This window comes from Haliotis cracherodii, unplaced genomic scaffold (genome assembly GCF_022045235.1).
Source record: "Haliotis cracherodii isolate W230 unplaced genomic scaffold, xgHalCrac1.p SCAF_14, whole genome shotgun sequence".
Taxonomy (NCBI): Eukaryota; Metazoa; Mollusca; class Gastropoda; order Lepetellida; family Haliotidae; genus Haliotis; species Haliotis cracherodii.
Window position 1 is genome coordinate 20,523,590 of NW_027266269.1, and position 24,127 is coordinate 20,547,716.

The window sequence follows — 24,127 nt, forward strand, 5'->3', positions numbered from 1 at the left end:
CCTCCCACATTAAGCTGACACACCGTGATATAACTTCGTGAATTAGTCACTCAGTCGGCCATTTGTGGTGGACAAGGCTCAGATAGATGCGGTAGAAGTAGTCATATAACTGACGCGGAATGTGGTTAAAAGCATACTGAATGAGAACATTGTAACATGTTAAAACGTCCTGCATGCTTAAAAATGCGACTTCAACACAGAGTCGCACTGTGCAGTGCATGTTTATTCAAGCGTTGACCCATTGCTATTATCGACGTAGTTTCTGCAAGTCACATACTCAAATAGATTAGGACTGCAAAGTATCACAACACAACATCCCAGTAACAGATCCTTGATACATTAATATTTGTTTCCAAATTGTGAAACCATGTTATGCTGCTGGTTGATTGGTTTGTTGTTTAACGCCGCACTCAGCAATATTCCAGCTTTATGACGGTGGTCTGTAAATAATCGAGACTGGGCCAGACACTCGAGTGATTGATACCATAAGCATCGATCCTCGCAATGTAGATCGATGACATACGTCAACCAAGTCAGCGAGCATGACCACCCAACCCCGTTAGTCGCTTTTTTCGACAAGCATAGTCGCCTTTTACAACAAGCATAAACGCCTTTTACGACAAGCATGGGTTGCTGAAGACACGATATGCTATTGAAGGAATAAAACATAGTCAAACATACCACTACTCTCATCAGAACTGATTTTACTAAACACAAGTTTTGGTCAGGTCGACTGGTGTTAATAAAACATTTGAGATTTTATCTTGCAAACCATACAACATATCAAAATATGTATTTCTTTCTGGATAACTCCCTTTTATTGTGGATGATGTCAGTCAGTCTGATTATTTACAGACCGCCGTCATACAGATGGAATATTGCTGATTGCGGCGTTAAACAACAAACCAAAACTAACCAAAACCTCTCATTGGGCTGTGTTGAGTCACCGTTGTGTGCGCGTGCGCACTTGGAGGAAAATGAACACATAACTATACGTGAAACAGAGAATAATCATGTACTGCTACATTTGACACTTTGACAATGTTCTATTTCTAAACTGATACCATCATGGAAAACAGATTTATCTTTGTCGAGAGTCGTACTATGTATGCTTTAGAGGCGTACAGTTTTAATCAACACTCAGATTACTTCCTGGTCAAAAACACGTCCACAGCACGAAGAGGGTAAGTCTGATCTATTTTATTTATGTTAGTTTTCCCCTTTTTTCCAGGTTTTTACGACTCATTATATCCAGAGGCGCTTTGCCCAAGTTAATAACACTTTCTTTAAACAATACCCAAGCAGGATGCCATGTGCGTTGTGATTTGTACACAAAAAGGAATATCCCTATCGCGGGAACGTATGTCTCAATGTCTCAATGATGTAAGCCTTATCAAACAACAACTAATGTCATAATGCTGAAGTTTAATTTATTGTTTCACCGCTGGAGTGTTTGTTCCTTTAGTGTACAGGGGAAATGTTAAAATGTTTCCGATGATAGAAGGAAAATTATATTCTTACTATATGCTTTTCTACTGCAGTGTCGCTGCCGCGTTCACTGTGCATTTCGTGTTCGCAGTGTGAATGATGACGGCTATTTTATGTGTAAATGCTGTACTTAAAAGCGTTTGTTTGTGTAGTTTGATATAGCTTTCCGTACCTTTCAAGTGTGTGCCTTCCTATTCAAGTTGCACATTAACACGTGTATAGTCTATTCAAATAGATCGTATTCTGATGCCTTTTAGGCTTACGTTTTTATAATTTTAAATTAAAATTGGACAAAGCCAGATAACATAGTTTGTGTATATCTCTTCCTTAGGAAAATGCTGATATGATATTGGCTCGGATTTGCGAACTACGAACTTGGGATCCACGCACGTCAAAGGGACGCAACTCAGCAGGTTTATATAACCTTAGGGTGAGAAAGTTGGTTTTGTCACCACTATGAACAGTATTTCAGTTACAGCTTGGCATGCCAGCTTGATGGGTGAGGAAGCCGAATTCGTGTAGGTCTAAGAGGTTACCACCTTGTTGAAGCACACGGGCAGAGGTATTGTGTTGACACAACCAGGGCGAATCTGGGATTCGCACCCATGATCATTGGTTTATGGCACACTGACGGCGTTTATAGTCTGATATGGTCTAAACACCTTCTATAAAGTTCCATGCCATGCTGTCCGCCACCGTGGTCTAGTGGTAGAGCATCCGCCCGTAGAGTGGAAGGTCCGGGGTTCGATCCCCGGCCGCGTCATACCAAAAGACGTTAAAAGATGGTACTTGTGGTAAAACTGTCTGGCCAAATGGAATCTGTTTAGCTGGATAATATAATCATGACCTCTTATTCTCTGGCGTTGACGTTTTAACATGCTAGTGAGTGAGTACGTTTTACGCCGCATTTACAATATTCAAGCCCAGAAGAAATCTCCTCGATTTTAAGGTAGTGATTCACAATTTTCAGGTACACGTACATCTTCATGTAAGATGCTTAATTTGATGTATGTGTGTTGGTTGCGGCATGATACACACACCCGTGTTTTTTTAATGTGGACAACACAAAATGGTTATTATATTATCAGGTGCTCTTCAAAACACGTTTGTTCAACACAAGATGGTGTTTTATTTACATATTTGTATTTAACTTTCATATGTAATGTCTCCAAATCTGTATTTCCTTCTGGACAACTCCCCTGTGTTACATTCGTGCTGAGTCACCATGGTGAGTGAACTTCTTATGACATTAACACGTATCGTGTGCGTGAATAAATAACTATGCTCCAGTCAAAGTTAGCTGTGTGGTTAAACATTTCACCAATTATTGTTTGGCAGTGTATTTTATTGTGAAACAATGATTGACGGTATTACCTTGTTTTTGTTAAGATTAGGTGGAAGCTCTATCCATTGCAATTGGACAATGATAATTTGTCAGGAATGTAGTTATATTCAATGTAAGCTGTGGTCAGGAAGTTATTATATGTTTATGTCATTGTGATGTGTAAACTGCCGGAATAGCATGGATGGATGTCGCCTTAAAGGGGCACTGATCTAAAGCAATTCCCAGGGACTGGTTGTTGCCATTATTAAACTATAACCATCTGGGGTATTTCCAAATGACGACATCCGATGAGCTCCGCCGTTCTTTTTGTTGGTTTGTTTAGGCTGAAGAAATTAATTAACATGCGCCCTTTGTTGAAATCTTTATAGATCACAGAAAACCAATCAGTGTTCAAAAATGAGTAAAACAAATATTGCCTCCAAGTTTATTTAGCTGTCCTTACGGACGGCAGCCCAGTCTCTTGTAACGCTCAGTTGCGTTGCGTATCACCCGGGTCCCGGGGAATTGCTTTAGATCAGTGCCCCTTTAAGTGCTGTAACCCTGATCAAAAAACTTTTGAACGAAAGTCGTATGACGTGCTTTGAAATATTCGTAGAAAGAGTTTATTGAAGAAAATAAAAGTTGGAAATATCGTTTCACAGCTGCTGTGTTTGTTCCTATGGTGTATGGGTGGAATGTTGAAATATTTCTTTTATGATTGGACGTTTAATGTGACGTCACAGTGATGTGGTAGTACACAGTCCTGGTGGTATTGACCAGATACCCATATGCAGTGGCGTTGTGGCTGCCATAGTGATCTAGCCTGATATAATTACAGATCCAGCCATACATGTGTCACATTGCCTTACGTTGACGTTCTCAAGAGGTTCGTTATGTTAGGTCGGAATCAACTATGTTGTTTATTCGGTTATATTCGATAACAGACATGTACGTGCGCACACAGCAGCATTTGGAATCGGACTTACGTCTGGCGGTCATTCGCCCAACGATCTACCTCAATGACGCCACATTTACTATCACATAGAACATGACTTACCAGTCACAAGTCTTATTACTTCCGAGCACACGCTGGGAGCCACCATCTTGAATGGAGTCTCGCTCGATGGAGATCTCTCTTAATATGTTTATAAACCAACTTTTAACATTGAACAGTCAGGACGGTTCCATGCCAGTAAGTCAAGAGTGAACCTGAAAATATTACACGAAACCTTCGGCTAATTCTTCCAGTTTCTACGATCTAATCAACATTGGCGTCCGGGTAGAATGTGTTGATTTGTTCATGGTGGTCTACACGTGGTCGCCGAACATACAGATTAGTGCAGACGATTTTTGTGGTCACGTTGTCGTGGCATGGGCAACCCATTAGTTCAAGGCGCCACAATTCGCTCTGGCTTGTCAACATCATACCCGTCGGTTTAACGAAAGTGGCATATGTCTGAAACCTGCATGACTTTGGGCAAACACGCTGACACGCCGTGTTAAAAAGGCGACGTTAAATCAAACTCACTCACTCACTCACTCAAGCAATAAAACAGTGCAAAGAGACGGACCCAAGCAAACATTATTTCCACAAAGACGGTAAACTGTCTCCTACTCTACGTGATATGTACGTTTCACGTGTTAATACAGAGGTTACTTGAAAGGAGTCGACAGAGGTAACACAGGCAGGCGTACGCGTAGGAGGCCAATGCAGATGAGATAGGGGCGTGACCAGGGTCCGAATAAAGAGTGAGCGCCGTCTAAACCCACTAGTAATATAATTAATGCTATAAAACTCGTCGCTTTGAATATATCAGGACTGCTCTCAAAGTTATCTGGTTGTGAGTGTAAACCTTGAGTTTCGAAAATAATTTGACATAATTGGTTTGACAGAAACATGGACCACGAAACTGAATTTTGATGATACATTCTGCGAAGATACTAACATTAAAAAAAGGCAGACAAGATTGCAAATTTTGGAAGACCTTCAGGTTGAATATGTGTTCTCATAAAACAGGTTCTTATAGATTGAGTTTAAAATTCATGGATCACAGAAAGTGGTGCGACAGTAATGTTGAACCTGAAAATGGTATATTGCAATATCCGTATAACTGCTTGGCATTCTAGGTGATGTTGGCTTACGTTTCGTGCACATTTGATGTGACTTTAATGCAAGGACTGGTAAGAAGCCAGATAATCTCATCATAAATTATATTAAAGAAATTGGTCTGTATAATAATTTTTAAATATGTATGTGAATAATTAAATGCTCGTTTTTAACTTCGATGTGATACTATTTACATACATTATTGAAGGCTCTGTCCAGGAGGTTAAAGTACCGTAAAAATATTGCCCCTCTGTGTGACACATAATCCTATCATAATCAATGTAACTATCATCAACCAGTGTTTTTAAGCCAACTCATTGATGAGTATTTTTTAATATTGGCTGGCATTGTGCACAACCACCAGTGGCTAGAGTGATGACGTAAATCCTGCTGGGGTATCATGCAGGAAGCAGAGGTACTGTAAGTCCCCACGATCCCCAGCGAGGTGGCCTAGCTTTGGTTACTGGTGGCCTATAGCCCGTGTTTTAAAAAACCGTATACATAATATTGTTATGCTCAAATATGTTTCATGAATTGTTTCTAAATATAGTATGCTCAAATATGTTTTTCAACTTGTTTTTAAACAAAAATTGTGCATTAATGACTAAATGTAAATATATTAACTTGGTCTCGTCGCTATATGGCTGAGATAATGCCAATGTGATGTTAAATTTTAACACACTCACACACACAGATAATGTGGAGGGTGATACACTTGAATATCTCCATGACCAGGATACCTCATACTGGGACTTTCTCTTAGACAGATTTTATGCTGCAGTTCTTAATAATTTTGGGAAAATATTTTATTAATTTATGTTCACATTATGAATGGCCACCGTGGACGTGATTCCGGGAATTGCGACTTAACATTTGTTGGTAATTGCTGGGGCAAGTGTTATTGATTACATTATGAGCACCATAGACATATTTGACTTGTGTGACAATTTTCATATTATTATATATTCCATAGATTCCACGAATCACAGTGTTTGCCTATCACGTTGTCTTTACGAATTCTTAATTCATGTGGAAAACCTTCAATTGATAAAGCGTCTGTTATCTGACACTTTCTCACGCCTCTTACATAAAGCTATTGAAAAGTGACATAGAAATTCATTAGTGGTTTAATGATTTCAAAAATCTTCATAACCATGATGATTTCACAGACAACCATCATTTGGAATCTTTTGATAGTGATGAAACTAATTTTGCAACAGAAATATTAGATTCCCCTATCTCAGAAGAAGAAATTAAATCCGCTATTCAAATTCTGAGAAACTTGAAAAGTCCTGGAATTGACTAATAACATAATTCTTCAAAAACTCTCTTGATAACATCCAGCCATATTTGTAAATATTATTTAATACAAAGATGGCTACCTCTTACATCCAAAAGATTGGACACTTGGTACTATGATTCCAGTTCACAACAAAGGTTCACTGACAGAGGTTTGTAGGGCATTCAAAGTACCAGTACATTCAGTAACATATGTATTAGCATTATTGGTATTGTGGTCGGACACCCTTGACAAGCTCGAAGAGCAAACATGATTTTGACTACCACTGATAATATGTTTCTTCTCCAGGCTGTTATAGATAGGCATATTCAATGTTAACGTGAAAAATATGCGCTATATTTGTAGACTTTTCTAAAGCATTCGATTCAGTCAGTCTGCAGAGGAAACTGATGTTAAATGTGTTTATCATGGTGTACGCCAAGGCTGTGTATTCAGCTTTTTTTGTTCTGTATTTACATTAATGAGCTTACAACAGAAACAGAAATTATGATGATGGTATACAATTACATCCTGAAATGAAACAAATATTCATGTTACTATTTGCAGATGAAAGAATTATGTTCTCAAGTACTGTGAAAGGTACCAACCTTTATAAATAAGCTTGAATTGTACTGCGATATGTGGAAACTCCATGTTAATTTGGATAGAACAGAAATATGTGCACTTAGCAAAGGAAATAGGCTGTCAAATTATGAAGAGTGGTACTTTCGTAGACATTTACTTCAAACTGAAACCTCTTATAAATTGATTGGAGTGATGAGTTATCATGGAACCAACATGTGTGTAATGCAGCCACCCAAGCTGATAAAGCATTATTGGGAATTTTGCAAACGTTTAAACATTTTAGCGACTGTGCTTTTTAAATCTTTCTTCAACATTTTTGACACACAATTATTGTATGGGGTTTTGCAGAGGCTTAAGACATTGAATCTGTACACTTGTTAAAGACTACTTCGTTTTAAACATAGTACTTGTAATGGTTTATGGTGAATATGGTCGCATACTCTTTTCGCATACTCTTATCGAAAATAAGACAGACATGTACTTTCAAACCTGGAGATATGGTGTAGATGTTTCTAGCAAATGTGAATATTATAGATATTTTACAATGCAAATGCAGACACTTATTTAATCGATATAAAAATGTGAAAATGCACAAAATATTTGGCACAATTTATTTTAGATGCAGCTCACACAGGTAAATGGTTGAAGTTGGCAGGCACGAAAAATAACAAAATATTTAAGATTTTGCAGACAATGTTCCTAAAATGTTGTGGACGATGAATTTCACTTTTGCTTAAAAAATATATTGAACAAAAACACTATGTACTTCCAAACAAATACATGTTTATCTCTTTAATGTCATATGGGAAAAAAAGACAACACTTAAACTATCTCTATTTATATATCATGAATCCTTGAAAAATGTTAACCACTTCCTCATTGTCATCCGTTCTGCACTATGGGCCTGTGTCTTTACAGTTATATATGAGTAAACTGAATTGAAAAGGTTATACAAGACATAACCAGAGGTAACCAAGGGAAATAGCTACCGTGGTCGTCAAGCGTGATTTTGCGTTAGTCATGGCGTTACACAGGACGGAAAATGTCACGATTTCCGTTGAATTTACCTAATCGTTGTAATGCATATATTTTTAATTCCATATTTGGTGCTACGATACTCCACCAATTAATATCCTTGACAATAACACGTGAGCCAATATATTCAACAATTAGACGAATGGATCTCTCAAAATAGGAGAGAATGCTACATAGAGTCAAATCTGAATTTTACTTTGTTTACATTTCAAACAAGTACAGGTTTCTGAGCACCGAATTCGTTTTCACATGTACAACTAATTTATTTTGCTTGATTTCATCAAGATGGTTTGTATTGGTGACACACACATTTGTCATTTGATTCCATATCCCTTACCCTCATGTGCATTTGCAGTTGTCCGTGGTGCACGTGTTTTTCACTTTTCCGCGTGTTATCTTCCAAACATGTAACAGACGAATAACATTTTCTGCATACACTATTGTTGTATTTAGGTTATGTGTTTTAGATAGACTTCATCGGAAAAAAAATATACTTTGTCTGAAATTTATATTTTCAGTTGGTAAAGTTTCTTTTGGTTTATATTTCATCATTGAAACCCAGACCGTAGTAATTGCACTGATACATGTTACACCATGACTTTTTCAATATGATGAATGTATGTTATGACTTTCAGGAAATTACTGAAATATGAGTGTCTGGTTTACAGGTTTACACATTTCTTTAAATGCTGTAACCCTGATAAAACAAAATATTAAAGCCGTATGACGCTCTTTGAAATCGTGATAGAAAAAGTATGTTGACGAAACCTCATGTTTAATACATTGTTACACTGCTTGAGAGTCTGTTCCCTGAGTGTACGGGGTTAATGCTAAAATGTTTACGATGGTAGAAGGAAACTTATATCCTTAATGTACTCTTTGCTTGTGTAGTGTATGTGCGCGTTTCAGTGCGCATGTCGTGTTTGCTGTGTGAATGGTGACAGCTATGTTATGTGTCACGTCAGTCCTGAATATCGTTTGTTTGTGTAACTCGACACAACATTCCAGTTGAACTCCCTCTTACATCATTTCAGGTATGTGCCTTCCTATTCAAGTTGCGCATTGACACGTGTATAGTCTATTCAACTATACAGTTTTCTGATGCCTTTCAGGCTTACGTTTTTATCATTCTTAATTTGAATTGGACACATTAAAGTCAGATAACATCGTTTTTTATATACCTCTTCATTGCTCCAATGCTGATTTGACACTTTCCCGGATTTGCACTTTGTATTCGAAATCAGGCCCCTGGGATCCACGCACGTCCAAGGGACGAAACTCAGCAGGTTCTTGTAATTATAGGGCGAATAAGTTTGTTTTATTGCTGCTGCAAAGAGTATTGAACTTCTTACATATTTTCAAGGCACAAGTGCAGGGGTATTGTGTTGACACAACCAGGACGAATCTGGGATTCGAACCCACGATCGTTGGCTTCTGGCACATTGATTTGCGGCCCTTTTGACGGCGTCTATAGTCTAATATAGTCTAAATACCTTCCAGAAAGTCCCATACCATGCTTGATTAAGCTATAGCTGAGATTACAGATGTCACTTGACCCCTAAAAGCATCTTAACATAGAAACTTGCACTCCACTACTTACATTGCTGACAACTACTTATTGTTCAAATACAATCTTCTGAACTTCTAGTGAGTCTTTACAGAAACAATGCAAAACAATTACAACAATGTTTAAATATACATAACACTGTCAAATACCAGTATCACAATGAGTGAGTGAGTGAGTATGGTTTTATGCCGCTTTTAGCAATATTCCAGCATCATCACGGCGGGGGACACCAGAAATGGGCTTCAAAAATTGTACCCATGTCGGGAATCGAACCCGGGTTTTCGGCGTGACGAGTGAACGCCTAAACCACAAGGCTACCCGATCGCCCCAGTATATAAATGAAAACTATACAGTGTATGTTATTGAGGTCGGTTCTCACGTTGCGTCTCAAATTGCGTTTAAAAATGGATTAAGTTGGTAGTTGTTTGACAAAGTAAAGTTTTTTGTATTATTTGCGAGGGAAGTCGAAAAGTTGACAAGGAAGTAAGATTAGCGTTATCTGCATGAGTATGAAACACACAATGTCATTTGAACTACCACCCAGAACAGAAGCTTATCGTATGGTGCTTTGTCATTAAACGGAACATTAACTTAAAACATAGTGCCATAAAGATCGAGGCAACTTTACATTAGCGGGAAAAACATTTTTAATTCTTAACTCATTTTATCAGCAAACAAATATATGATAGTAAGATCCGCTGTGGCAATTGCATGGTCACAAGAATTGTTATATCACAAGAACGATTATACCAATGACATACATTTGTCATACAAACAGGTTGTATCGTGAATCAGTGAGTACGTGAGTGAGTGTGGTTTTATGTCGCTTTTAGCTATTTCACAGTGAGGGACACTAGAAATGGGCTTCATACATTGTCTATTGACCATACATTTTCGTAAGAGGCGACAAACGGGATCGGGTGGACTTTCTCAGTGACTTGCATGTCATCGTGTCCCAATTTCGTAGAAGGATCGTCAATCACTGATTGTCTGGTGATGAATCGATTATTTAAAATACTGCCGTCATAAAGCCGGAATTGTCCTGAGTGCTGGGTTTGACAAACAACAACAACAAAATCATAAAAAGATTTATATTATGAAGGGAAATTGTTCTAAAATAGCCCTCAAAACTCCCCAAAGATCTGGACAGTGTCAGCGGGGACGTCATTTAATCTTTCGATATATGTCACCTTCTATATAAACTTTTGTTTGGTATGCTTATTCTTTATATCCCAAACAGCCCCGTGAAGGTCTGGGTTAGTACTGTTTTTCAGCAACCTATGCTTGTCATAAGAGGCGACTAACGGGACCGGATGGTCAGGCTCAATGACATGACGTCACTTTAGATAATTTCGATATATGCCACCTTCAGTGTTGTGGTATGCATGTAAGAACTACATCTACAAGTACCTTTTTGCATATATGCAATATTATAAGTCATATAATTATTAATTCCCGAAAATAGAAATGCCATGCCATCTGAAAAGGTGTGAGCAGCGAGGGTAGCTGATTTTTTGGATGTCACATGGTTCATGGTCCATAGTTTATATTCATGAGGGATGAGTGTTTGATGTTACAGGTCCAATGTTATAGTGTGGTGCGTATTTTGGGATATTCTGGAGGGTTAGCGAATGGGCCACTTCAGATGTTTTTATATTGCTATTATATTGCTGGAATATTGCTAAAAGCGGCGTACAACCTTCTTCACTCAGAGCATGGGATAGTGTAATATAGTCTTAAGCCGTGTAAGATTTTGAATATATTTGTTTATGTGACGGTAGTGAATCAATAACATTTATAATGTAAACTAAGTATAACAGTTGAACAGTGGACTGTTGTGTCTGTTAGCAAACAGCATATGTTAGTTTTGACACAAAGGAACAAAAGACAGAGTAAAGTTGTGTCCAGCCAGCGTAGGTTATTTATTCAACATGTGTGTTTGTGAGAACCGTCGATGCGCTCACAAGAAAGTAAGATATACGTTTTCTGGTACACAAAAAGTACATTTTAGTTTCCTCTGACACAAGTTGGTATAGAATCTATATAAACCTGTTTTAACATCCTAGACAACAGTTATATATACATCAGTAACAAAGCACAATTTATCGGTAAATGTTTCCTACTATGTAAACTTTTGTTTGGTATGCGTATCCTAAACAGAACAAGAGGCGACTCACGGTGGTCAGGCTCACTGAAATGACGATAATGTCGGTATATGTCACCTTCAATGTGTCGTCCTATGCATGTAAAAACTGCATCTACCAGTACCTTTGTGCAGATATTTATACCATTCGAACTTATATAATTATTAATTCCCGAAAATGGAAATGCCATGTCATCTGAATAGGTTTGAGCAGCGAGGTTAGCTGATTTGTTGGATTCCTTTGATGTAAACCAGAAATCGTAAAGTTGCACCAGCAGTTAAATGTAGATTAACCGGCTGTTTACATGTTAAGTGGCTATATTTGGCTAAATTTGGCTGAATTTGTTTTCAGATTTCTTCGGACAAGCACATGGACGATGTTTCTGGTATATGTTCTACTTCTTGTCTCATTGCCGGACTCCTCACAAGGTAGGTCCTTACTACGCGGATTCATACAGTTTGAACATCGGTTTTTCGATTCATACCTCAATTAACCTAAAACAATACACAGTCAATCCTTAAGTAAAAGACATAATTATCAAGGTATCATATTGTGCCTAGGTGAGGAGTGTATGTTGTTTTTATAACAACATCACAGGTGTACAATTAGGTGATTGTAGGGAAACGTTAAACAAGAAACATGCTCAGATATTAGATACTCGTAGTCATTCTATTTGTTTCTACAGAAGATTGTCACTGTCAGAATGGGTGCACGAATTTCCCTGGTTCTCCTTGCCCAGGAGCTGTGTGCCAACCAGACTGGTTTGGGAGTTACTGCCAAATGCGTGAGTAAAAGTACAATATAAATATTTTCATTCAGAGAGCTGTAAGCAGACATCTCGTAAGCATAAAATGTGCAATTGTTGTATCTTGAAATACTGTGGAATAATATGTTATTATATAATATGTTATTATTGATATACATGTATACAAATTATGGATGTAACAAATCAGTAATTTATAGGCACCTCATATTCAGGATATGGGTCGAATTTAATATTCAGTCAGACGATTCACCCAAATAGCACGCAATGACCAGTACCAATTTACATAATTTGTAATCATATATATATACAGGTCGGGTGGCCAACAATTTACCGAGCAAAGGCCACATGCAAATTCCAAACATGTCCTAGAACTGGTCGAAAAACGAAAAATGTTGAAGTAGCCTTTTGCAAAGAAGGAAATGAATATCAACAATGAGATTATTTACTTGGACGATGTAAAAAAATACGTTGTGTCTTCGTTTTGATTTTGAGCTATGCATTTTAATGCCTCTTTTGAAAATAAATGTTTCTAAGTTGAATTGTTCAATGTGTTCCGCATTTTAAGTGCGGACTTTGCTAGATTGATAACAACTATGTTTTAATATTTGATCAATTTCGTTAAAGGCAACATAGCACGTGGAAAGTCGACACGGCAGAGTAGCGAATTGCAAGGATATGGTGGTCCCTTTCCATCTGATAAAGCAGTCGATGGCAATCCAGACCAAACGTTTGAGGATGGAAGTTGTACGCACACAGGCGACACGACGTCCACAGGAGCATGGTGGCGTGTTGACATTGATACCACACTGGAGATTAAACGGATGAGAATATATCTCCGTAGTGACAGTGAGTCTGTTGTATCATCACATATGTTTAAATAATATACATCCTGTTTACGAGGAGGGTGACAGGCGTGTACCAATAGGAGTACCCACTCGTTGTGTCCGTTAGGCGTGGCAGGATCCTAAGCCTCCATCCCCGAATATTACACAATTGGTTGTTTTCTTAGGAGATTTCATGGTTTGTTGTTGAATTCCCAGTAATCAATATTCAAGCTATATGACGTCAGTCTGTAAATAGTCTAGTGTCGACCAAACAATCCATTGATTGACATCATGAACATCGTAATTTCTTATGTAACCCGAGGAATGTCTTGAAAATAAATCACATCACACTATTACTCTAAATTCAACTTGTGCAGACGCCTTAGTCCGAAATTCATAACATTTACAATTATCAACATCAAAAGGATAAATTCAAACATGCATGTATGCCGCTACAATACCACCAGTACCTAATTGGGGTTACTCATTATACCTGTACACATCTTGTATCATCACATAATGTATGTTGTTCACAGAACGTATGTAGTCACAGTGCAATCCATTGATTGATGCAATGACATTCATAAAGCAAGTCAGCATTTCTGACCCTCGATCCTGTTAGTTGCCTTTTACGACAGGCATGGGTTGCTGAAGACCTATTTTAACCCGGATCTAACACGGGTTTCCTAAGAGAAGTTAAGTAGGTGAACCCAGTCTGACCACACAGACTATGTACATACGTATGATATGAAGTGAATTCGTATTCTTATACAATTATCAACACAAGAAGGATAAATTCCAACATGAATTTATATCACAACATATACATGTACCACAGGGCCTTATCGGGCCTACACATTATACCCATACACATGTTGTATCATCACATAATGGGGAACACGGGTGGCGCAGTCGTCTAAGGCGACGCGAGTAGCGTCCCTTTGGCACGCCATAAACCTATGATTTTGGGTTCGAATCCCGGTTTGCCCGATTATGTTTCTAGGTTTGTCAGCACCATACCCGTGCTCGTGGGTTTCACCGAAATGATCAACATCTGAGACCTGCATCTCCCCCACATAAAGCTGGCATGCTGTGATATAACTGAAATAATGTTTAAAGCGGCGTTAAACCAACCTCACTCACTCATCACGAAATGATTGTTGTTCACAGTTCTTCAACGCAACTCTGGCCTTCAGGTGAAGGTTGATGACCGACTGTGCTACACATTGTCCGGAAATCAGACTGTTCTAGATATTACATGTGGCGAAGCTTTGAGTGGTTCATCTGTATCAATACGTATCACTGGAACTTTCCTGACATTATGTGAGGTGCAGATCTTCCGTGAGTTATCATGGTGACATGTCATATTACTAATTAACAATACATATTCTTGTTTATAGCATTGAATAAACACATCGGAATATAAACACGAACATAGGATAATGATAATGCAGGCTGTCTTTAAATGATAACATTATAAGTAATAGATACTATGTTTAATGACAGTATTGTATCGGGGTATAAAAAGACAGTTGCAAGACCAAAAAACGAGGCGACGAAACCGTTCCATTTATCCCGATAAAGTTATGTCACAACTCCCCCGTCTCAAAGCACAACCAAATACGTGGCTTCCATGACTAGCATATGAGCGTCTGTAGTGAACAGTTCGCTCTTTTCACTTTCAACTATTGGTCCAAATGTCCACGTCCAAAGCGTCTGTGCACATGCAGCCCAAACAGCACTGACGTATAAAGTGTATTAGTTGGAGTAAATAATCAGGATATATTTATTCTACATGGGCCCCAAATGACAAGCGCCTATTGGATCAGATTCTCTGTTTTCTGATTTGCATCTCATAGTATGTGTACTTGTAGAATGCAGCGATGGATGGTTTGGTTCTGACTGTGAAAAGCAGTGTCAGTGTCAGAATACAACTGAAGTATGTGACAAGGAGACTGGTAACTGTAGGAGTGGATGTGCTGCCGGAAAACATGGACCTGGGTGTTAGCAAGGTATGACAGAATGTGAAATTAGGAAATCGTCCATCTGGTAGATTTTCTCACTTAAAGTTTAGTATCAACGTAATTCTAAATTAAGTTGTATTGAACACACATTGTTTGTACAGTAAAACGTTTTGTGATTGTAATTTTACAAATGGCTATAGTGATACACAGCTAAGAACATATAATTTCTTTGTATGTGTCTTGTGTATTGTAGAATGCAACAATGGTTGGTTTGGATCTGACTGTAACAAACAGTGCCAGTGTCTAACTGCCTCTGAAGCGTGTAACAAGGAGACTGGCCACTGTAGTAGTGGGTGTGCTGCTGGGAAACAAGGTCCAGGATGCCAGCAAGGTTTGACAAAAGATTGTTTGTACCAAGTGTTTATCTGTAACAGTCTGATGAAAGGAAATCCATTCACAAGCAGTGGCAACTGATGCCTTTTATTCTCAAGCGCCCGTTTTTCTCAAACAATCCCAAAGTTTACAGCGATTAACACTATCAAACGTTTTTTTTGAAGTCCACAAATGCAACATACAGTTTTTGTTTCCGGCATCCAAGATATATAGACTAGGGAACACCTTTGGTCATTCTGAAAATCTTCTCACTCTTTCTCAATCCAGACCGATCTGTATAGTTTAGCTGATGATCTAGAAGATATCGTGTAGTCCTTACAGTTGGTTGCCAGACAGTGAGACAATACACGTTTCATGCAATGTGTCTCTCAATCTGTTGAATATCTGTTTATAACGAATCTAGGTTTGATCTTATATTTGAGAAATGTATGTTCGCCATAATTTTCTTAACAGCTCATGACAGTGTATTTAGGAATATTGTTAAGATGCTGTTTTGCTGAAAAAGTCGTATCCTGTTACAGCTTGTGCTTCTGGTTATTATGGAACCCCGTGTACAAGATGTGGCAACTGTCGGAACAACGCTGCTTGTAGTGAGCCGTATGGGACATGTGATAATGGGTGTCAACCTGGATATCAGATTCCATTATGCAAAGGTATGTCTACCCTTATAATGCAATTACAAAGAAGGTTAAAAAGAACTGGTTACACCTTCAATAAATTACATTGGCAATGCATACTATTGTATCAAAAGATTTAAGCATTATCTTACCATCTGTTTGGATTGGTGTTTTCTTATGAAGTGTCTTAATAGTCCTAGTAGCTTTCACAATGTTTCAAAAAGGCAAGTAAAATCTACTTCGGCCAAGAAATTCCGAGACGACGCGATTATACCAGTGAAGTTTTTCAGTTGAAGTTATACACTCAATCTCAGTTCCCCGAGAGTGAATGCATATTGATCTATGCATCTTTCATACCTCCATTCGTGACTCAGTGCATACTTCATTCCACCTTTTATACATTATTTGATGGGAATTCTTACACAACAATCCCACCATCAAAGGTTTGAATCTGATATTCAAATTATAATCCAATTTTAAATTGCATAAACAGTATATGCGCGGGATATAATTGTACTACAGGTGGCCCAAATGACAAACATTTATTGGATCTGGTTCTTAAGCAGTGCTCTGATTTGAACCTCACGTTATGTGTATTGTAGAATGTAGCGACGGTTGGTTTGGCTCTGACTGTAACAAGCAGTGTCAATGTCTAACTGCAACTGAAGTATGTGACAAGGGGAGTGGTTGTACAGCCGCGAAACAAGGACCGGGGTGTCAGCAATGTATGAAACGTGTGGTGTTTATGTGCAATACCAATGAAATTGTTTAACTGCAACAATCTGATGAAAAGACAGCCATTCACCATCATTTGTGATGCTTAAATGGTGAATTTTACGTGAAGTCATAAACTAATTAATAGTTAAACAGATCATTTCGCACTTAACGTTTCATGTGCACGTAATTATTATCAATTCAGAATTTCCTTCTAAAACACAGAATACAACATCAAGAAGTGTTTATATCTCCCTATCGATACATATTGTTGCCAATATCATTATGGCCACATTATCAGCCATTCGCAAGCAGTGCCAACTGATGCTATAACAGTGAAATTTACGTGAATGCATAAACTAAGTAATCGTTCAAAAAGATAATTTCGTATTCAAAGTTTCATGTGAGTGTAGTTAGCAATTCAAGATTTCCTTCTAAGGCACAGAATAAAACTTCTCCCTGATCATACATATTGTGGCAAACATCATTATGGGGCCCAGTGTTCCTTCACGTGTGGTCAGTGCCGTGGGTCTTCGGACTGTAAGAAGGATGATGGAACCTGCACACAGGGATGTCAACAGGGTTACAGTCCCACTTTGTGTAGAAGTGAGACGTTATTTTATATATAGTCGGTATAACACAATGGACTCTGCTTTTAGCTGAAAATTCTTATGATTCTTGAAATGAATTTTGTCGCTTTTATTAACTTCGTTTGGAATGCCAGGTGTCATCTGTCACGTCGTGGGTATAATTAAGCTGTGGTTTGGTATAACACATGGCTAGTGTCATACTAACTATCATTTTAGAAGATCCGTCAGTTTTGTATTTTAATAAATATCCATCTCTATTGTTAGGGCTCATGTAAAACACTATTGTGATGATCTCTAAGGCAATGACATTTCATGCCAACAACTATTACGCATGTGTAAATGTATTTGGTAGCTGCTGACCGTTGTAGAGAAATTTGGGACATTCTATTTAAAATCGAATTGCATACGACCCGACGGGAAATGATGACATTAAAAAGGAAGATCATATAAGCATAAACTTTCCTTTCTATTTTCTAATTTCAAATCGCATTGTGTGTCGATGTCTTTTCACAAACCTGACTTTTTTATCACTAGAACGGAAGTGATGTCATGTGAATGGAATTACGTATATTTTCGAAAGTAGTGAGAATAGTTTTCCCTCAAATTATCTCTTTTGTCGAATATGTAATCATGTGAGAAAATGTTTCTTGACATATAGTGAATTAGACATGTAATGCTGGGTTTCACACACACTCCCTCTCTTTACAAATGATTGTTCTGAAATTGTAGTTCTGTAAACGTCACAATACATTGTGCGTATACCATATACTGTTTTCTTTGTTATAGCATTACCTAAATGTTTTATTGTTACCTTAGTCTTAACGTACTGATTGGTCTGATTTCATATTACTGTAGGGGCGGTCGGGTAGCCTAGTGGTTGAAGCGTTCGCTCGTCACGCCGAAGACCCGGGTTCGATTCCCGACATGGGTACAATGTGTGAAGCCCATTTCTGGTGTCCCCCGCCGTGATATTGCTGGAATATTGCTAAAAGCGGCGTAAAACCATACTCACTCACTCACTCATATTACTGTAAATGACCCAAATCAGTGTGTATGTCATTTGTTTATTTCATTGTTGAGGTAATGTGAAATCGTAGCTAGTATATAGAACATGCTCAATTTATACCTTCCCTGTATGTATAACCAGTAGGATGAACATACCTATTTCTAACATTAACCATTAAACATTAACAAATATGTTACTTCATAGACCAACACAAATAATCCCACAATATATTAACATTCCATTAAATATTGGATAAGAATATACTGTAGCAAATCAGAACATGATACACACTTATAAGCTTCGTGATAACAAACTGCCGAAAAAGTATACATTTAAGGTGACAATGATACCCGTATTAAATACATCACCATCGAATACCCATTCCGTTTTTTCATTTCAGCCAACATCAAACACGGGTGTATACTTTCTTTGTCCGGCAGTTTATATTTAATTACATCAATTGTTTCAGTAGCATGTATCGCTGGGAGATATGGAGAAGACTGTCTTCATACTTGCGGTCACTGCCAGATCAACGGTTCATGTAATGCACAGACTGGACGCTGTGAAAGCAATTGCCAACCAGGATATATGGGACCACTGTGCACACAAGGTGATAAGAAGTTACTTGTTTGTAGTTTGGTACTTGCTTGTTACTTCACCTATGCACTGATATAAGGGTCATATATATATAGCTTAAATATATTTAATGCCATGAATACATCCACAGTATGCATGTTTTCAGAATGTGCTGACTACACATACGGTAACAACTGTTCCGGTGTCTGCAGCTGCCTGAACCAGTGTGAGGTGTGTGATAAAGTCACAGGTGAATGTAGAACGGGGCATCAATCGACGACAACAGCAGCAGTAGAAGTATCAGAAGCACAGCAGGATCAAGGACATGAGGGTAACTATATAGCTAGTAGATTAGTTTCAGTTATATGTAGATCCTGACCGCTAAGGTTGTGCGTGTGTGTGTGTGTGTGGGGGGGGGGGGGGGGGGGGAGGGGTGCGTGTGCGTGTGCGTGTGCGTGTGCGCGTGCGTGTCTTAGATTCGTGGAAGGGGGTCCTTGATCATGATTTGTCAGTACCTTTGCTGTTTCACTACCGTCCACACTAAGCAGGTTTACGCCTGGTGGCTGTCTCATCTGCATTTTGCTTCAATAGAAAGCAGTGGAAGGGTTCGCACATAGGTCATGCACTGAGTAGGTTTCATTTTCTTTGGTTTATAAACAGCCTCATTCCATTACCTTACTCCATTTCTTACATCATGTTGCTTGAAAATTTCAGATATCCGCCTTATTGTTGTCAGTTGCCTTCTGGCCATTTCGTGTGTGTATGCAGTAATAACAACTGCAAATAACTACAGGTAATACATGGAATTCAATACAACGTACATGTGTATATCACCAACTTAACTGTTTCAACACCTATTGAAGGAACATATTTAAAAAGTAAACTTTAAGTTACTGTTTCCGATGCTGCTGTTCATAAGCTACTTTATCCTAAATTTCAGAATTAGTCGCAGTATGAAGATACTCAAAGCTGAACAAATGCAACAGTACTCAACTCTGCAGGTCCGTGGGGAATCATCTGTTTATGACGTCATTGCCGAGAGGAACGTGTATGCAAATGTGTCCATACAGAACCAAGATCCGAATGAAGATTGACAAAGATACATGCGTTCATATAAACACTGTATTTAGACACCTTGTTTTAAGGTCAGACGTACTTCACCTTAAACTCTGCAAAATTTCCAAATTAGAGTTTCAAAGGACAGTCATTGTTGCCTTTTTAAGACATTCATGCACATAACTGGAATAACTGTACAAGCAATGAAGAATGTGTGATCTTTTATTCAAACAAACAGTGACATTCTGTGTCATTGGTTTGCGTGACGAGCTTCAGATCGAGGGGTCTTGTATTTTTAATTGCAGTGATTAAGTTCATTATATTGATACCGGATTCTCTGGCTGATTCGATGTGTGTGTCCCGCTTAAATGATCCAAGGGACGTAACTCTGTATACCTTATGTATAAACGCACATGGTGCGATACTGCGAGCGGCCAGTTTCTTTGTATGCGGTATATAAAGAGTTATTGAAATACCAGGTTTTGTTCACACCATTAACGATCTAATTAAATGTCCGTTGTGTTCACTGAAATTCCTGCATTCTTATTAGCTGAATTGGTCACGTGTTATTACATTCATTTCCCAATGAATGTAAAAAATTAAGCCACGCCCACTTTTATCACTTCAGAAAGTCAGTGAATCCCAATATCACAGTCGAGGGAATTCCCTTTCTGCTCACATGTATCGTCATGCACAGTATATTTAGCGAAATTCATGCATATTCATTTTCCAAGCTGACCTACGCGGATTCAAGTTTGCACATCGGTTTTTCGATTCATATATACCAACAGTCATTCTTAAATTGAACTATTGCTATTTGAATGAAATGAAAGCATTTGCTATATACTATGCTGACGGGGAAAAGTAATTCTTAAATAAAACTAAATTTATTCTGAAATTGAATAATGCATCTTTCAATATATATCCGAGAAGACATCTCCTCGACTTTAAGGTCGTGATTCACAATTTGCACGTACATGTACATCTTCATGTAAGCACACAATCTGATGTGCGTGTGTTTGTTATGAGCATAATACTCACACACGTGTGTTTTTTTATGTGTACAAAACGCACTGGTTGTTTTACTCATAAAAAACACGTTTGTTTAATGGTATATATTTGGAATTTAACTTTCATATCATATAATGTCACCAAATCTGTATTTACTTCTGGACATTTCCCCTTTATTACATTCGTGCTGAGTCACCATGGTGAAGTTATTGTGACAGTAATAATACATATTGAGTACCTGAATATGCTCCAGTCAGAGTTATTTATGTGTTTCTTTCAATATTTGATACTGTAACACTTGTTATATCAGTGTATTTTATTGTTAAACAATGATTGTAACTGTATTACATTGTTTTTGTTGAGATTCGGTAGACGCTCATTGCAATGTACTTGGACAATGATTAGTTGTCAGGAATGTAGCACTATTTAATGTTAGAAGTGATGAGGAAGTTACTATATATAGATGTTAGTGTCATGTGTTAACTTCCGGAATAGCATTGATGTATGTCAAGCCTTACAGAAACATGTGGAATATTATGTGTGGAAAGTTCTGGAAGCTAGTTGGACTCTATAAGTGGAGTTGACGCGTGCCTGTCTCATCTCATCACACATTTCCGCACATTATATTACACCAAGACCAGCTTTCGTGTAAAGATCACCTATCAACCTGGTTTCCCTGCCAGGGCACTTTCACGGGAACTTGGCCATTGTTGCTGCTGCGTGAATATATATTATTATCACTGACGTTTGCTAATTTGCTAATTTAATACTGACCACTGCTATCATATTAATATTTTGCCATTGAATATTGTACTACCACTCGTTTGAATACTGTCATTGTAATTGCTGTGCAGTAATTTGTATTGATTTGTAACCAAGTTTATTGTTTACCCTTTGTTGGTTGTTTTTTTGGTTTTACACTAAATTCTTTTACGTACAGACTTCTGGGTTAACATATCGTTTCACTTTGGGAATCGACACGTAACACGATGTTACGTTTCGAGACAGATATAAGCTAGGAATCAAAAACGGCAAAAATAATAAATATATGATTAAACCGAAGTCCACTGGACGATTCCAACTACGTCATAAGCACGTGTTTATGAGTCACTATCGAGTAGTGATGATAACAGGTGTTCACGAAAAGGTGAGCGTTTTCTGCCCCACAGATGACACCCGTTGTAAACAAGGCTAGTCAATAGTGAACCTTTGCATGTCTACCAAAAAAAGAGTTACTAACGCCTTGAATGTTGTAGCACTGATCAAACAACTTTCAAGCAAGAGTCGTATGATGCGCTTTGTAGAAAGAGCATATTAAAGAAAACTGAAAATATCGTTTCACTGCTGTTGTGTTTGTTCCTATGTATGGGTGGAATGTTGAAATATTTTTGATGATGGGATGGCAATTATATACATTTACTGGACACACTTGTCTACTACAGTATAGGTGCGGCGTGTCACTGTAGTTGTGCATGTCTGTTCATTGCATGTGTCATGACTGTCCTGTACAGTTATTTTGAGCAAACAAATGTTTATTTGAAGTAAGACGAGTTCTATGGATGAACAACTTCTTTATTACAATTAGTGCGACGTTTCAGTGTAGATCCTAACACCTTTACCTTGATAATTACCGTAATAAAGAAGTTGTTCATCCATAGGGCTTGATAAAGGTGTTAGGATCTACACCGAAACGTCGCACTAATTGTAATAAAGAAGTTGTTCATCCATAGAACTCGTCTTACTTCATCACTCCAACTTCTAAATGCCACTGAAAAAAGTTAAACGTTTATTTGTTTAGCTTTATATGTCTTTTCAGTTAGTTCTTTTGGCATAATGCACTTGTACATGTGGATATGAATCAAGCTATAATGCATGCAGTGTTACCTTTTCCATTTCAATATTGATGTTAGTTTATGTGGATGTGAGCGAAATAAACATAGACAACGCAACGTAATTATGCCACTCACACAGTGAGTATGTACCTGGCTATCATAGAGATTACGATGCATGAGCCTTATTTCGGTCACAGTGATTATGAACGCTGGACTTCTTGCATTGCTACCTGCTCCTGTTTCAACACTGATGGTTAACCTGGCAACCAGTTTCAATATATCAGAGAGATTACAGGACATTCAATTTACTTCCTTGTTACAAGCGCGGGACTCCCTGCTCTGACCACAGCAAGCCACAGGTAAGTCTAATCATATATCTAACAATATCCTTCTCGGTCCAGCTGATTATTAAGCTTTATGTGTTTCCTTACATAATCCCGAAAGGTGACCACAGTAGACTGTATAGTGATATGGTAGCTTACACACAATTCGTGTCTCATTCTTATCTTCAGGATTGAGATCATCGCAATGTTGCCATGACCAACTGAAAGGCATGACCTCGTTTAATGTGTGTTGAATGTGAAGGTTCATGTTGCTATTTTAGCAATACTCCAGCCATATCAGGGCGGGGTATAGCAGACATGGCCCATGGGGGGATCGAACCCAGGTCAGCGTTTTACTCACCCTCGTTTAACCAGCCATTCTATGCTTAATGAAACTGATGTTCAAGTAACATAAACTCCTGAGTGAAAAAAATACATTAAACTAAAACACACCATTTATCATCACTTGTCTTCAGATCTTGCTTTGTGATTGTTCCGTCAGTTGTGCTCATGGAACGTAATAGTGTTTAATCTGACGTAAATGCCTTGTCACATAACAACTGTCTCTTCACACTTTGAGTTACTGAAAGTCCGCTGGCAGGCTTATGTAATGCAAACATGTTTCTTCGAAAATAAATCTTTATAAATTTGAATAAACGATACCATAATAAGCATACGTTGTTTGGTTGAGCCCACAAGAAAATCCGCTAAAGCAACTCATAATGACTTTCCAATTATAGATATCCGTAAATGGAGTTGTCATATCACTATGTGTGCGAGGTTAAAAGATACGTTGGGTGTCAAATGGTCCTGGTTCATATTCTTGAAGGGATGAGTGTTTTACTGTTAAACATCAAATGGGTAGTTGTGGTACGACTTGGTGGCATTCTGGAAGGGCTTTGACTGCGCAATAATGGGTGAACAGT

At 38.1% G+C, this 24,127-nt stretch overlaps 1 pseudogene; it reads left to right on the forward strand.

Annotated features, from left to right (window-relative positions):
• Positions 1 to 1,068: 1,068 nt before the first annotated feature.
• Positions 1,069 to 24,127, forward strand: part of LOC139460270 (uncharacterized) — a 55,523-nt pseudogene continuing 32,464 nt past the window's right edge.